The 8,829-nt window shown below is 35.8% G+C and overlaps 1 protein-coding gene across 1 annotated transcript in view; it reads right to left on the bottom strand.

Annotated features, from left to right (window-relative positions):
• The window catches only part of LOC118753906 (neurobeachin-like), a 156,487-nt gene that overhangs the window by 74,129 nt on the left and 73,529 nt on the right, over positions 1-8,829 (bottom strand). The gene's annotated exons all lie outside the window — the stretch shown is intronic.

The following is an 8,829-nucleotide window of genomic DNA, read 5'->3' as shown; positions in this document are numbered from 1 at the left end:
TTCGTGCATTAAAATCGGTGAGTGAATGTACGAAACTTTACAGACGAGTTTGACAAATTTTGCAGAAAATTGTGGCTGATTTTTGCACGCAAAAAAAATATATATAGATATACGAAATAGTGGAAATAATTACAATGGCTAAAATTTCCAAGCGACCAAAAGCTGAATAATGATTGCGTTTTATTATTCATAAAATTCTATGAAATTTCTGTGAATGTCAGAGTCCAATATGAAAAGAGAAAGTACTGGTTTAATAGCAAATTAGAAAATCGCCGTATTTTTGAAAATATTATAAATAACACTATGCGACAGTCAAAATCGGGATGGGATGAAACCAACGGGAAATGTTATATCGGTCAAAAACAAGTTGTACGTGTCCCGGCGTTTCGCTGTGTCACGTCTAGGAATCGAGATATATATATAACTATCATATAGGGGAAATTGTCACCTTTGGTGGTCTTTTTTTGACATAACTCGAGAACCACCGATATAACTTTTTACCGATATAACTTTCCCCGGTAGTTTGAACACTTCCCGATCACTGACCCCTACCATTTGTCTCACAGTGTAATTTTTCAGATAAAAATAAACGAAAATCGTTTTCAATTTTCTTACAAGAAAATTTAATGAGTGCAATATTTTTTAGATAGCAGAAATTTCACAAAATCTAAAAGAATAACCTTCATTTAAAGCATATAGCCCTGCATTCGTAATAAAGTCCCGTTACTTTTTACTGTTATGCCCTATCGTTGTGTGCACTCGGCAGTGCTTTATTTATTTTATTGTTGCATAAAAAAGCGAATACAAAGAAGTGTATACGTAAAAAACGGATGACAACTACTCATTGCTCTAAATGTGAGGAAGGTCCACTATGTGGTGAGCATCAAATTAAAATATGCACGGAATATAAGTAGAATCTCCCATAAATTTTTCAATAATTTAGTTTAAGAAGCAAGAAACTTTATACATATTTTTTTATTTAATAAAATCAATACAGAAGACAAATAAGTTTCTGTTAAACATTTATTTGAAATAATATACCTAAAAGGTGTAGTGCGTAAAATTCACGTATGTTTGTTACGAATAACTTAGGGTAAAACTGTCTTACGACTTTAGGGTTAATATCTACAGCTTTATTTTTTCCAAGAAATGCAAGAAGCTTTAATAATTTGCTTTTAATCATAGTCTCTTCCGTAATAAAATTCTGAAAAAATCACAATAAACGCCTTGGTTTTACATTAATTCCATATTAAGTCACACAAATTTCCATTTAAATCTCAACTTAACTTTTCCATTAACTTCAGAATTGCCACTGCTTTCAAGTTTGCTGAAATTAATTGCTTCTTTATAATCACTCTTTTGTCTGCCGAATTCCTTGTATCTTTTAACAAATGTGTGCGTGTAAATACATATGGTCTACAAGGCTTTACTGGCAGATGGGCGGGTAGTTATTAGATAGAGAATTGAAAAATTAATTTTAACTACCTGCCGTTGCACAATAAAAGAATTATATAACTTTTATAAAATTTCAGCAGAAAGTAATTTGAATATTCAATGGCTAAGTGTGAGTTTGAGTTGCCGACATTGGCAGGCAGTTGTGGTAGTATGCAGATGAGCAGGTGAAGTCAAGGATAACGGTATGCCAGTTGTACTGGTGACCTCCATTGCTTGTCATTCTTGTTAACCGAAGTGTTTTCCAGTTTTGCTGTTTTTGACAAATGAGTGAACTCAATGTACACAATTCAATTGGAGATTGCTGCGAAATTTTGAAATAAAAAGTTTGATTTTTTTAAATTAATGCGTTGCTTTAATTGATATGCGGTAGTAAGCGGATGAATTTCATTAAACAAATAGAAGATTTATTAAAGTAATTAAAAATAATGCATATACAACTAAAAGATTTTAGTACAAAAGAAGTCGGTAGGTAGAAAGTGAAGCTAAAGGGGTCGGTCTAGCGGTGAACGAGGACAAGACAAAGTACCTCCTGGAAAAAGTTAAAAAGTCTTCGCACATTGTACTACACGTCATTATTAGCTGTTATAACTTTGGAATAGGGTATGACTTTGTCTGCGTAGGATCCAGCATAAGCATCAGCAATAATTTCAGTCTGAGGATAAAGCGAAACATAATCCTTGCCAACAGGTGATACTTTGCGCATTGTAGGCAATTACAAATCTGATCCCTCTCTAGAAGAAAAAGATTATTTGCATCAACTAAATATGTTTCTCGCAACACATGATTCGGTGTTAGCTACCAAACCTGCTGTGCTGAGAGATATAGTACATATATTTAGCTAACTATTTTCTAAATGTACATATCCCTCATTGTACCAGTCCTTTTATATGGCGCAGAAACATGGCTCTAAAAAATATAATACGGCTTTGGAGACTTTTGAGAGAACTATTCTACGCATGATCTTTGGCTATGTACTTATGGGCGGTGGGTATCGAAGAAGATGGTGTGACGAACTGTCCGAGCTTTTCAGCGATAAATACGTAGATAAGCGCTTAACTACATATACAACAACTGCGCTGTCTTGGGAAAAGAGTCTTCGAATAGACACACATGGTTGAACAACAAAGAAAAGGGCACCCATATTTAGGGATTTGCCACCTGCTCGAAAACTTCAGTATACGTAAATTTATGATATACAAATATATATTACAATGTGAGTGTCAAAAAAGAGGTTTAATAATAAGTACCTATAGTTGAAAATATTTTTGAGGAGGGTTGCCACCTTTCTGAAACACTTAATTTAATTTGATTGATAAGATAAATTAAATATTACAACATCGGTACCAAACTAAAGAGGTATAAGAAATCTTGCTACCAAAAATATTCTTCAGCAGGCTTGCCACCTGTTTTAAAAATTTAATACAACTAAATTTATAAGATAAATTAAATATTGCAAGTGTGTAGCAAACTAAAGAGGTTTACCTACTGCCAAAAATATTTTCGAGGCGGGTTGCGGGCAGTTAAAACGATAGCAACGAATATTTGAGACCGCGCTGTGGCTGAACTGTTCGAAATTCCGCAGCCAAAGCAACAACTTTGTGCAAAACAAAGCGCTCATTTTTGCCTTTCGCATTTTCGCATTAAAAAGTGAACTCTAGTAATGTATTTTTGAGCAGGGGTTTGTTTCGTTAACTATTTGCATACGACAGTTTTTTAAGCAACCACGCTACTAACTGGTTTATATTCAATTTGCATGCAAATTTTGGGTAACGTATACATAAACCACTTTTGCTATTTGTAGTTTTGGAGAGAGAGCATGGCCACTAGCATAAAAACATTTGCAAGAACACAACATTGAAAGTGGTAAAGAAATATACTTTCACAAACAAACCCGAAATGTGCAAAACTACGTTGACGAAGAAATTAACATTTAAAACGAATTTTTATATGAATTTTTGGCAGCACTGGTGGGGCAAGCAAGACAGACTATAGAAGAATCCAATACTAAATGTATGATAGTTGTGCTTGTGGAATTATTTTTAATGTTTATTGATTGTGGGGACTACACAAACTGCCTCGCAAACGCAAACGCAAAAAAAAATATAATTAAATGCCAGCTCCAACTCGTCTCCACTTTTTCTGACAGAGTACTTTGAATATGAATCCCACCACCACAAAATGGTGTCCCCATTTTTATGACAGCGGAATTGAATACCCCCTTAAAATTGTGACACCTCTAAGTGCCTACGAAAATAATTACGCTTACTCACTGAATGTGACAATGAAATTCTCAGTCTCCGAGTTGGTCGCATTTGTTAACTGCCAGGATGTACACATTTTTTTTTTGTTTTTTCCATTACTTCTTTTTTTTCCTGCGCCACAATTCATTTGCGCGCACAATTTGTTTGAGTGGCAAGCATTTAACCCTAATTTGTTGGAAATAAGTGCAACGAATGAGCGAGCGTTACATTAAACCATAGCCATTAAGGAAGGCAGGCTAGGCTGGTAGCTGTATTTCGAGTAAACGCACAACAGTGACGAAGCAAGCGGTAGCGGTTGCAAAAGTGTGCCATAAATTATGTGGAACATCACAGCAGCTTAAAATTGTCATTCATACGTCGCCAACAGGAACAAAAACCTAGATTGTGCTTGTAGGTATGTATGTGTGTTCGGCAAGCAGACAACTAAATTGAATTCATTGTGAGACTCTACTGCACGAGTTAAGCAAGAAGAGCAACGCTGGAGGCTGGCTTAATGAAAAGGTTTTAGGGGGGCTGGAGTGTGCCAAAGTTTTCTGTTACATCTGAAATTCGTTGAAAATTAGTCGGTGTGAGGATAATTAATCCTATGAGTAATCATCGGAACTTTATCAAATGAGATAAAACAAGTACGTGAAGAGAGTCATAGTTAAACGGGGACCAAATTGTCTAAGAAATAAATTTAGAAATATAATTAAATAAATGGAAATGATAATCAATAACTGCAGAAGGGAATAGAAGAATTTTAAAGCAGCTTGAAAGGAAATTCTTTTTTTTTTTGGAAAAGTGGGACACACAAATGAAGGAAGAATACCCTGATCTGGTATAAAAATTGGGCATTTATCCACACTAGTTGCAGAGTCACGGATTCTGGAGACCCATAGTATCAAAAAAAGCCTGCTGTATGAATGACCAGGAGTGTTTTCTGGAGAACAGTGGTGAGGAAATATATATTCACCCTTATGTAGATTCTAAACCATTCAACGAGGCGTAAGTCGTGAAACAATCAATTGTCGATGAACCCCAGTTTCGGGAAAGGAATACTTTTATTAAAAGAAAGTGGAACATGTCAAACCAAATATAGACAAGAGAAGTCCTCCTGTGTGGCCGTCGGTACTTTCCTAGCACTGCATGAGCAGATAATACATTTTTGGACGCAGTGACGTCTAAACCCACTGAAGGACAACACAAAAAAAGTAAAGCTGCGGCGTTTCCCACTACTGCCTGCCACCTAGGCGAAAAATGGTGATGCGCACAAAAGCAATGGGGCTAGCAATTCTAATCCGAAAATTGGTTTTATAGAGAGTGGAAAAATGTATGATGGCAAAATACTCTCTGCGATTCGTTTGAAAATTTCCCGCACTTGACTGACGGAAAGTTCATTCGGGGTAGGACACTATTAAAATCTCTCCTCTTGGTCAATAGGTCTTGGGTCTGGCTCCTTAAATTCTGTTGCTCAATGACGTAATAGGGAGGGAGGAATAAAAGATACATCCGAGACATATCGGATAAAAAAGACATATCGGCTCTTGGACTAAAGCGATACCGTACTATACCGTAGGTATAGTTGGATCGAGGGTAAGATAATCGGAAAGTGGCTGAAAATGTCGAAATCAGAACATCTCCATCCTAACTGACGGCCAAATGGCTAAGCAGGCCCTCAGATCCATTAGGTAACATCTAAATTTGGTTCTCTGGATTCCGGGACATTGAAGGAAACGAGATTGCTAATAAACTTGCGAAAAAAAGCATCAAGCCATTCCATTGGCCAAGAAACCTTCTGTGGCAAGGAAAAGGGGCACTCTCTGCTCTAGAACGGTTAGAGGAAGAAGCTAAAAGAAATCGCTACTGGGAGAATTCACCAGGTCCAGAGTAATGCCAAGTATTTTAGGAACATGTAACTAAAAACGGTTTAAGGAATGTAAATATGAGCCAAAACCGGGGTTAAAATGTCACTTAACATAATTAGCTGACCACAAGTGTGTATGTAAATATTTTTTATTTACAACATTTTTATCAAAATATATTGTTTCTCCTTCTGAATCCCAACTGGAGTATATGTCCTCCTTTTTTGTTTCAATTGTCCTACCTAGCTTAATGTTAATCTGGTAACCCTACGCGCAGTAGCTCTGCACATTTTGCGTTATACCTAAATGAATTTAATAATCGATAGGCTCAATGCTAAAGTTTCTCTCAGATACTAGATGATTGATATCCTCTAAAACCATTAAGGGGTGCTTTATGCACAAATATAATAATAAAATAGGAGAGCTATTATTTCACGAGTGGAGGTCGTTCTCAATTTCAAAAGAGCTTACATTTGTGCTCAACGCCACTATGTAATACTTATTTAGTTTTTCTGTGGCCTGTAATTTATAGATATGGCGCCGTAGAGGCCATATCGACTTGCCTATCAAAGGTTTTTTGCGTGATTTGATAAAATACCGTTAAGGGAAAAAAGGGTTTCCGACACTTTCTCGTGGTATAGCGAGGGACCTTATAACCAATGTAGCCAAAGCTTAGCGGTAGTTGGCGCACACAGCAGGGCAAAACAATTTTGGGTTTAAATTTTTGGATATGTATGCATCAGACCGAATCCTGCTGAAAAGCTGGGTTAGGCCCTCAACCAGCCCTATGCTACTGTCTTTGAACAGCTCAGTTGATATTTCGTTTATCGGCTACAGCGGCTTTGTTGTTCTTGGGTCATGCTATTACTGTTTTGACCGCGTCAGTTCTGGTGTATGAACGTGAACTTCTTCCCCACTGGATTCTAGCCTGTGTCGCCATTCAAAAACGTCGGGAAGTGTTCTCTCCACAACTCAAGTGTTTATACTCTCGATGTTTGTTAAAATAATTCCATCTTCGTCTCGGCAAAAAATAGAACCGACTTTCAAGTAATTAGACTGCTGCATTATTTTTACATACGTATTCCAACCACACGTTTACTCAACTATTCGCTTACTGGTTGGGTTTTATTATTTTTACCAAATTCAGTGTAGACAATTGCTCAATTTTCTTTTTAAAATAACATCAGATTATTATAATTTTTTATTAAATTGTCCCTTAGCTCCTTCAAATACAAGCGGTTTACTTTTAATATATCACTGAGTGGAAAATGGTCGTTGAAGAGTAACAAAACTAAAATGGTTTTAAATTCCCAACAAATGTTGCTCATACGCACCGTTGGCTGCTCAAATGTGCTAATATATTATTATGGTATTTTTGCTATGCTTTACGCAACTAGGGCACAGCTATAATCTAAATTGAATTTAAAATCAAATTTTAAATTTTCAACATATTATCGCCTTAAACCAAAACGCAGCAGTGCGAAAAGTTACACACACACACACACACTCACTTGCCAATATATTCTCCCATATATGCCACCCCCTTCCCTAGTCAATAGCGACATTTCATATGCAGCACACTACGCAAAGCAATATTGTGCTTAAACGCAAAAGGTTCAACTACTTTGCTTGCAATTTGCATAGAGTTGAAGGATACGTCCGGCCACTTTGCCGAACATCCGGCGAGAATTGCACACAACCCTTAGCTAACATTTTTACGCCACCTTCCTTCGGGGGTTTCACTGCTTTTTTACACATTTTCTTCTTTTTTATTTTGTTATTTTTCTTTAGCTTTGCTCTGTGTGGCAATTGAAATGCGTGACATGTGCTGTCGCTGTGAAAGAGATCGCGAACTCAGGCAAAAAAAAAGGCACAAACGCAAACAGGCATACCAACCAATGTATGTTTATATACCACACACGCTGCAGGCCGAACAATATCAATACGAATAGTGGCGCGGTAGGAGTTACAAAGTGTAGAAAGTAAAGAAATCAAAAAAATATTGGAAAAATCAGCAAAGCAGCTAGCGTTTGCGTGAAACTGTCATCACGATTGACTGGCAAGTAAGCCATGCGGTTAGTGTTGGTGACGCGTTACACCCAGCTTTGCATATCCTTTTCCATGCAGTGCATGCAAGCATACATATCAATCCCATTTTATGTCATTGGAAAATATTCAGAGTGGGTATTTTTGTTGCTTAGACGCAAGCGATTGCCAGCTAGCTAGCAGCTCGTCTACATAAGCAACTTATTACAAAATTGTGGCACGCAATTCAAAATATTCAATATGAATAAATTTTCTCATTTCCAAGAAGTCAGCACGCATACGCACACCTACGCGGCCAAGCATATGCTTTCAAATATTCATATTTTTTTCTTCTTTTTTTTACATTTTTAAAATTTTTTCTTGTACGTAGTTCTCTTCCTAAAACTTTTGTTGTTTCTTTATCTATCGCCCACATATTTTTATAATCAAAATATCGTTTGTTGTTACCATGCATAGAATAAAAAGGAACGTGTTGGCAATGGTGCTTATGATTTAACCAATATTTTTGATATTTCAATATGTATGTTCATGTTGATGTACATATACATATATGTGTGTGTATTTGAGTATAATATTGTTCAGCTGTCCTAAGTGTTCATGTGCTTACTAGAATCAAACGAAAGTGCATAAAAAGAATTCGAGCTGTTTTCATAAAAGTTCAGTGGATACTAAAATCACTTGAAACCAGTAGAACTTAGTACATATTTTCTAAGTAAGAGGTATACTAAAAGCTAAATATATATAGTTTAACATCAATTTTCATGAATGGAAGCACTTGGCTTACTTAAGTTTTATGATTTTTTAAAAGACACGTATCCATTACAGCTTAACATTTACTATCACTGACTCATGTGTACATATAATATATTTTAAGAGGTTCCTTATGAAAGCATATCTTTATATTCTGACGGAAACAATGCACTATGGTAAATTTTAACAATTTTTTTGAAAAAAATAATTATGGCTTAACAAGTTAATCATTTTAAAAAAAATGAGCTTTTTAATGATTGGCATATGTTTCTCCACGTTTCTGAAAAAAATATATGTATATATACAAACCTTGACGACCGTGTTGCCAAAGGACCCACATTTTCTTTTATGGTGTTATTGAAAAAGTTTAAATGCAGTTTTTTTTTAATATTCGTATGAAAGGGAAAAAAATATACTACCTACCTATGGATTAAGATCATTTGTACGGTTGTTAATTTGGAAAACATTTTGCA

The sequence above is a fragment of the Rhagoletis pomonella genome, unplaced genomic scaffold, assembly GCF_013731165.1.
Source record: "Rhagoletis pomonella isolate Grant_MI unplaced genomic scaffold, Rhpom_1.0 Rhpom_scaffold_00002, whole genome shotgun sequence".
NCBI lineage: Eukaryota > Metazoa > Arthropoda > Insecta > Diptera > Tephritidae > Rhagoletis > Rhagoletis pomonella.
The sequence above is the reverse complement of the archived record's forward strand: the minus strand, read 5'-3'. Positions and strand labels throughout refer to the sequence as shown.